We start from the raw sequence: 9,481 nt of genomic DNA, 5'->3' as shown, positions 1-9,481 counted from the left end.
GAAAAACCTGTCTGGCATGGCCCCGTGTGGTCCAAAGAGATTAGCTTCGCCTTGCAGCCACGCCCAGGGCCAACGTTTGGGGTTTGCTTTGGACAGGTCCCCTATTCCGTTCTAAAACTTCACCTTGGGTGATATGGACACTCGGTTACGGAAATGCCGTGACCATCAATATAGAATGTACTTTTCCTGTTATTGTTTATACCCTGTTATATTATGTTTCAAAAATGTGTTTAGTCCCGGAGTACTAAATTTCACTAGGGGGGAATGTGGCACCCCAGGGGTCTGGTTGCCACAGTAATAGAAATATTACGTCTGGGAGCAAGTGGGAGGTTTCCTGGTCAGGAGCCCTTATACATGCAACACCTCCTGTCCCAGGCCAGATAGGGGAGGAACCTGCCCTATATAAACTGGATCTGGGGCGGGGTTAGAGAGTGAGAGCCTGGAGTTTGTTCCAGACACAGGAAAAGGAACAGCTAGGAGCTCTGTAGGAGCAGGAGCTGAAGACCAGGGACTTGAGCTAAGCGGAGTTCGTCCTGGCAGAAGACACCGAGAACCGGACACAGGAGTCCGAGGCTGTGGGGACTTATATACACCCAGCAGCAGAAACCCGCCGGCAGGGGATTTCAGGTCCTCTGGCCATAGAAGCCCGGAGGCTCAGTCACGAGCAAGGGACCAGCACCGCCATCGAGGAGCGGAGGCTAACAGAAGGCCCCAGGTCACCAGCCATACGGGTGAGCACTACACGGTACACTCAGGGACGTGGGCTACTATCACCCGCTTATAGCAAGGTAGCCAGGAAGAGTGCAGACAGACGGGGAGGCCTACAACTCCACCTGGCCAGGGGAGCTCCTGCTTGCTCACAGACCGACCAGGCCCCTTATGCTAGCCAGTACTCCCGGGAGGGTCTGCCTTATTGTCACCAGTAAAGACCCTGAACTGCACTGCAAAGACTCTGAGTCGTTCCTGCTGCGCCTGTGCACCATCACTCCCATCATCCACATTCCCTGCCCTGAGGCTATACTCTTCCCATGGGGAGTTATCCCATCCTTTGCTGCGCACATCACACCAGCCTCAGCGGACTGCCGCGCAGCGGCGGTACACCCTGACCGCAATCCACGGGTGGCGTAGTCGGACAATTAACCTAAAACCTATACAAGACCGCCACTGGTTTGACCACCCTGAGCCACGGGATCGGGTCACCGCCACGGAGACTACAATCCCCAGAGACCCGGCTCCGGGTAACCCACACTCGTGTACACTAGGCCCAGGGGGCGCGTCATATACACACACACACATGCAGGCATACACACACACACACACATGCAGGCATATACACACACACACACATGCAGGCATACGCACACACACACACACACACATGCAGGCATACACACACACATGCAGGCATATACACACACACGCAGGCATACGCACACACACACACATGCAGGCATATACACACATAGGCAGATACACACACACATACTGTACACACATGCAGGCATATATACACACACACACGCAGGCATATACACACAAACACATGCAGGCATACACACACACATGCAGGCATACACACACACACATGCAGGCACATACACACACACACATGCAGGCATACGCACACACACACACATGCAGGCATACACACACACACATGCAGGCATATACACACACACACACATGCAGGCACATACACACACACACATGCAGGCATACGCACACACACACACACATGCAGGCATACACACACACACATGCAGGCATACACACACACACACATGCAGGCACATACACACACACACATGCAGGCATACGCACACACACACACACATGCAGGCATACACACACACACATGCAGGCATATACACACAAACACACGCAGGCATACGCACACACACACACACATGCAGGCATATACACACATAGGCATATATACGCACACATACTGTACACACATGCAGGCATATATACACACACACGCAGGCATATACACACAAACACATGCAGGCATACACACACACATGCAGGCATACACACACACACATGCAGGCATACACACACACACACATGCAGGCACATACACACACACACATGCAGGCATACGCACAAACACACACACATGCAGGCATACACACACACGCAGGCAGGCATATACACACACTGTACACACACAGGCATATACACACACACAGGCATATACACACACACAGGCATATACACACACACATGCAGGCATATACACACACACATGCAGGTATATATACACACACACGCAGGCAGGCATATACACACACTGTACACACACAGGCATATACACACACAGGCATATACACACACAGGCATATACACACACACACAGGCATATACACACAGGCACATACACATACACAGGCACATACACACACACATGCAGGCATATACACACAAACACACGCAGGCATACGCACACACACACACACATGCAGGCATATACACACATAGGCATATATACGCACACATACTGTACACACATGCAGGCATATATACACACACACGCAGGCATATACACACAAACACATGCAGGCATACACACACACATGCAGGCATACACACACACACATGCAGGCATACACACACACACACATGCAGGCACATACACACACACACATGCAGGCATACGCACACACACACACACATGCAGGCATACACACACACACATGCAGGCATATACACACAAACACACGCAGGCATACGCACACACACACACACATGCAGGCATATACACACATAGGCATATATACGCACACATACTGTACACACATGCAGGCATATATACACACACACGCAGGCATATACACACAAACACATGCAGGCATACACACACACATGCAGGCATACACACACACACATGCAGGCATACACACACACACACATGCAGGCACATACACACACACACATGCAGGCATATGCACAAACACACACACATGCAGGCATACACACACACGCAGGCAGGCATATACACACACTGTACACACACAGGCATATACACACACACAGGCATATACACACACACAGGCATATACACACACACATGCAGGCATATACACACACACATGCAGGTATATATACACACACACGCAGGCAGGCATATACACACACTGTACACACACAGGCATATACACACACAGGCATATACACACACACACAGGCATATACACACAGGCACATACACATACACAGGCACATACACACACACAGGCATATACACACACACAGGCATATATACACACACAGGCATATACACACAGGCATATACACACACACAGGCATATACACACACAGAGGCATATACACATACACAGGCATACACACACATACACAGGCAGGCAGCATATACATAAAAATTCATATAAACACACACAAATATTACACTACCTGTACAGTACAGACGCGCTCCTAAGGCGGGAGACTGCAGTGCAGGGTGCGCTGTGACGTCACTTTCAGCAGACGTGCGGCCCTGTCTGCTAAGTGTGACGCTGAAGTGCAGCCCTTGCTCTGCTCTTCGGCTCTCCTGCTCCCAGGCCCCTCCCGCTACTGTCCTGGGAATCGCGGCGGCAGTGAGAGTGCGTGCGCGCGCCCTTAAAGGGCCCGCGACCACTTTTTTTTTTTTTTTTTTTTTTTTTAATTCTCCTCTGTTTTCTCTGCAGGGGGCCTGGGGCCCACCGGGAAATTTCCCGGCACCCCCCCAGGCCTGTCCGAGCCTGGCCGTGCCTGCCAGTTTTCACCTGCCTGTATGCCAGTCTAACCTGCCTGTTCCTGCATTCCCCGGTGTGGGTCAACAGCTGTGACCGGGGTCTGACCTGGAGTAGCACCTGGTCCCTCTGCTCGGTTCCTCCTTGGTTCACGGAGTCGACTGAGCCGCCGTGCGACCTTAGTCGGATCGGGTTGATACTTAGTTATGACGCGCCCCCTGGGCCGTGGGGTACCCGGAGCAGGGCCGGTAGACGCTGGGGGGTTGTAGTCACTGTGGCGGTGACCCGGTCCGTGACCCAGGGCGGTCAATCCATGGCGTATTTATATATATGGGTGTAAATCTCCGACTACGCCACCTGTGGAGTGCGGTTAATAGAGACCGCCGCTGCGGAACAGTCCTCTGAAGCCAGTGGTATAGCAGCAAGGGTAGTATAACTCCCCACAGGAAGAGTGTAGGGCAGTGTGCGTGGATGATGGTGGTTGTGCAGGGCATTCCAGTGCAGTGAGTGCTGGCGCAGCAAGGAACACAGAGACAAGATAGTGCAGTCCCAGGGTCTTTACTCACGGTTGGTGCAATCCAGATTACAGGTACCAAAGCAATCTCCCCTGTCGTGCTGTGCGTACTCAGTGAGGGGCTCAGTCCACCCTCAGGTATTTCCAGAGCACTTAACAGGACCCCTTTCTATGTGTCCTTTCTCTGGCCTTCTCCCTGCACCTCACACCTAGCGACACTTCTATCCGGTACCCTCGGGCCTTGGCGGGCGACGTATGTTCCGTCCCCTGGGTCCTATGTGGCTACCTTCTTAGTGAAGCTGGCGTAGACTTCTGACTTACAGTACGTAAAGTGCTGCAGCCTCCGGTTTCTAGTTGAGCCTTAATAGTTTTCTCCACTAGTTGAGGGAACGGTTCCCCTTATCTGGCCTGACCCCTCTACCTCCTGGTAGCAGCGGGCGTACGGGTGGTCTTCTGCACAGCCCGTACCCCTAGGGTCCCTTCACTCCTCATTCCTGGAGCCGTCTGCTCCCTCTCCTCTCAGACTTGGGCCTCAGTGCTAGGCCCGCCTCCGGAGCAGAGCTCGTGCAGAGCCTCTGCTCCTGTCAATTCTCTTCCTCTGACTGGCTGAACTGAACTAAGATGGTTTCCTATTTATACTCCTACTCCAGTGCTCCCAGGATCTACGTCCTCCACCCCATCCACTACATGGTTCCCCCTCTCTAGGTGGTTCCCCCCACTCCAGCCAGGGATCAGGGACTGTGCTCTCCCGTAGGAGCAATCCCCCGGAAATGTGGTGTAGTGAATGTAGTGTTAGGGTCCTGAGCCGTACTCCTTCCTTACCTGAGAGTGAGGTACCACACCTCTGGATGAGATGCAATGACTCTGTGGCGACCGAACCCTCAGGGGAACCAAACAACCCCCTAGTAAAACACAGCACGCCCACGGGCTGGACCAGAGTAAAAGACAAAATTTTTGAATGTGTTTGCATAGAAAATTATAAACACAACATATTTGTCCCTTTATGGGAGGCATTTTTCTTTTTAAAAGTCACTGGCACATTTTCTCTTTCAGCAATATTATAAGACTTTCTTCACATATAAAACACTTTTCACTTGTATAAACACGTATTTTGCATATAAAACATTTTGTTCTTTATAAACATATAAGACATTTTTCAACAGGTTAATATATCAAAGCATTTGTCATATCAAAACATTTTTCTTGGCAATACATTTTTCATATAAAACTTTTGTCAACTGGTCACAGTGCACTTTGCAACCAGGTGTCCATCTTTGTATAAAGTGCAAACTTGCAAACACGAACATGAGGGACCCGTCCCAAACCCTCAACGAAGGCCCTGGGGTGGCTGCAGGGCATAGACGATCCAGGTGTTGGACCACGTCTTCGGCCACCTCCAACGGGTTTTTGTTCTGAGGTTACTCGTTGTAGTTCTTATAAAACCAATAGGGGGCACTTTAAGAAGTGCCAAACTATTTACAATATCAGTTCTCAGGAAGATCAATGTCCTCTTTCCTAATGTCTACTCACACCCTTTTCGGGTAACAAATGCACACATGTAAAACTTTTGATTGTACCCTTCCGGGCAACTGGGTAAACATAAACTCGCAGTATCTCTGCATACCCTGACGGGTAACTTTATTTACATTAGCAGCTCTGTTCCACTTACTATACTTCAGTAAGGGTACTCCCTCCGGGGAAACTCTGGTCCACCGCAGGCTGACCCAGCCGAGTCTTCAGCACTGTAGGATGTTGTCTCCACCCGGTGGACGTTCAGGGCGTTCCAGCCCCTGGCACCTCGGTGCCTGGTGTAGGACGCGGTGTCCCCTGGGTACAGGTCCCGATCTGGGTGTCCTTCTTGCAAGCGGGACTCCACATCTCTCCTGTTCATGAAGAGATCTGTGTCGGACAGCGGGTCCCGGATGAACCCCCATCCTGCGTCCAGATTAAATTTGACTACCGTCCCGGTGACTCTGGGACCACGAGCTGCTTGCTTGTCTTTGCGGGCCCGGGACTTCTCCTCCATATTCCTGGCCTCTAACTTCTCCCACCGCACACGCCGCAAGCTGCGCTCTTTTTCGAATTGGGCCAGCTGCTGGTGGCAGAACTCTTTGCGGCGGGCCGCGGCTGCCTTTGTCTCCTGGGAGAACCCCATCAGGTACTCCCCAGAGTAATCCCACTCCAACTGGGCCTCGTTTTCCGGCAACTGGGTGACTGCGGCGGGCTGCGGAGCGGGTGCTCGGAGGTGATGGTTCCGGGGCCTGGGATGCACTCGCAGGTACGGGGCTGCTCCGGTGTGAGTAGGGTGAGCCGGCAGCGGTTTCACCTGGGGTTGGAGGGCCTTGTTCAGGCACTAGGAGCGAAGCGGCTCCAGCAGCTCCTGGGGTTGGCGGTTCCACTAGGGGGCCCAGGAGCAGGTCGGCGCTTGCAGCGCCCGGGACAGGGAGACTCCTCCCACCTGCTCCTGCGGTTGCTCCCGCGTCACACGCTGCCTCCTGATGCTGGTCTCGGTCCTCGGAGGCCGGGATGCTGCCAGTGCTTGGCAGCGGTGCTGGCTGTTGGGCCACCATCCTCTGCTCCATCTCTCTCTTCCATTCTTCAATGGCGTCCCGCTGGGCTTTGCCATCCTCCGGCCCAGATCTTTCATACCGGCGCGGAGGAATCTGGTGTCCTCCCGGGGGAGCTTGGCCACCAGCTCCTCCAGGGTATAAGGCACTTCGGCCTGCAGCATGCTGCTGGCAGGGTCTCCGGTGCTGCTATGGTCCATGTCCTTTCCCGGGTGCAGCCTGCCTGGACTGGTCCAGACCACACCCTGTCTCCCAGTTTTCCTTCCTCCCCTCCCCTTTCGGGGGCGGTTCCAGGGCAATCTGTTGTCGGTCACTTCCAAGGGCAGCCCCCCCACGTCGATGGACACATCCACATACATAATCACTGCTGCTTGGGGCGGGCCCCGCTTTTGGCGCCATTCTTGGACCTGGCCCACGATGGGAGGTGACCTTTGGTTGTTGTTTGGCTGGCACATAATGGCGCCCGTTCTTCAGGGGTGGGCTCCACATTCAGTAGAAAACACAGTCTTTTAGGCACACAATACGCGATGATAACGGGTGGGTTACGTATCCTGCCGACTACGCCAAAATTGACGCGCCCCCTGGGCCGTGGGGGTACCCGGAGCCGGGCCTGTAGATGCTGGGGGTTGTAGTCACGGTGGCGGCGACCCGATCTGTGACCCAGGGCGGTCAAACCAGGGTAGTCTATATGTCTCAGTTATAGATAGTCTGACTACGCCACCTGTGGGATGTGGTTATTAAGAACCGCCGCTGCGGAGCAGTCCGCTGAAGCTGATGGTATGTGCAGCAAGGTGATGTAACTCCCCACAGGAAGAGCGGAGCTTCAGGGCAGCGTGTATGGATGATGGTAGTGATAGTGCTTGGATCAGCAATAATAACACGGAGTCTTTGCAGTGCAGTCCTAGGGTCTTTACTGGTGGTAATTATATAGGCCCCAACGGGAGTACTTGCTAGGGATGAGGGCCTGGTCAGTCTGGGAGCTATCCTAGAATTCCCCTGGCCAGGTGGAGTTGTAGGCCTGCCGTTCTGACTGTACTCTTTGGCTATCCCGCTTATAGTCGTGTTGTAGCCCACGTCCCTGAGTGTGACGTGCTGCTCACCCGTATGGCTGGCGACTCGGATCCCGTGTATTCCTCGCTCCTCTGTGGCGGTACTGGTCCTTTCGTGTGGCTGAGCCTCCGGGCTTCTTTGGCCAGGAGACCTACATTCTCCTGCCGTGTGGTTTCTGCTGCTGGGCTTGAAGGGTCCCACAGCCTCGGACTCCGGTGTCCGGTTCTCGGTGTGTACTCTGGCTAGGACGAGCTCTGCCAGCTCCAGTCCTCAGCTCCTTGCTCCTTAGTGTCCTATCTGACTCCTGACACTGATTAAACTCCCTAACCCCGCCTCCAGATCCAGTTATATAGGGCAGGATCCTTCGCTTTCTGGTCTGGAGCAGGAGGTGTTGCATGTAATGTGTGTTCCTGACCAGGAAACTCCTGTTTTGCTCCCAGACATGGTATTACTACCACTGTGGCAACCCGACCCTCTGGGGTGCCACAGTTACGCCCCTCCAGGCACTCCTCGGTTCATGGTACAGTGGGATCACTAATCACGCTCACGCCAGTCAGTCCGGGCGCGAGCGTAACAAATACATTGCGGTAAAGTGGCTTGCTCAGCTGTACACGGAGGTGCACACGGAATACTGTCACTTTAAGTTTCGTATTGGTTTAGTAAAACGTCATAAACTAACCTAGAGTTCGTAAAGCAAACACAGCCCATTCGGTATAACGGCAAAACAAAGTACAAAGATGTAGCACAGTCCGTATATCGGCCGGGGTCCAGCCACTCAGGGTTTGCCACACACGGTTCAGCCCAACACATGCATGCTTTTCTCTGGAGCAAGCCTCTCCAGATACTGAACCACACCTTAGTCACAAGGCAGGTTATTTAAAGCCAAGACCACTCCCTGGGGTGGAGATATGGTGAATGGCCTCCCGCCCGCACTTTGGCCATTCACCTATAAAACATGCTCTATAAAATATGGCTGATTAACCCTCTCTGCACCTACTATGCAGGAGAAGACTCCCACGTTTCACATCACTGAAGCTAACAGCCTCAATAAAACATATCTCCCCTGCAGTATTTTGCCAGTGACTTTATCACAACATGCACAATAAGCTACACACGCACTGAACTAATTATGTATCTCACTGACATTTTTCTATCTATTCTATTCTGACAGTTCACGCTGTGAATTTACTGTACTCGGCTGATGAAATGTCGGGCTTCCTATGAAAAGGGGTGTGTAAAAATCACACACATGGTCCGTGTGCCGTGCAATTTTTTTTCTCGCACCCATTGAATTGCATTGCTGAGTCTTGTCCGATATACGCGGCCACTCGCAGCATGCTGGGATTTTTTTTCAGTCCGATCCGAGCAGAGAAAAAAAATCGCAAATTAACACTGAATAACATTAGTCAGAGTTATTATTTCTATAGAAATAATGATTACAGCTTTATATACAGCAGCTATATATATTTTTTTAGCAATTACCAAACTGCAGAGAAAACTTTGATGGAAATTTATTTTTTATTAATAATAGGATAGAAGGTGACAGAGGCCGTACATGTCCGGGTGGAGATGTGACAGTCAGAAGGCCACAGGTGGATGGTGAAGGTCCTTCTATA

The sequence above is a fragment of the Phyllobates terribilis genome, unplaced genomic scaffold (genome assembly GCF_046119375.1).
Source record: "Phyllobates terribilis strain yellow unplaced genomic scaffold, ASM4611937v1 Scaffold_2__4_contigs__length_985480577, whole genome shotgun sequence".
NCBI lineage: Eukaryota > Metazoa > Chordata > Amphibia > Anura > Dendrobatidae > Phyllobates > Phyllobates terribilis.
This window is presented reverse-complemented; position numbering follows the sequence as displayed.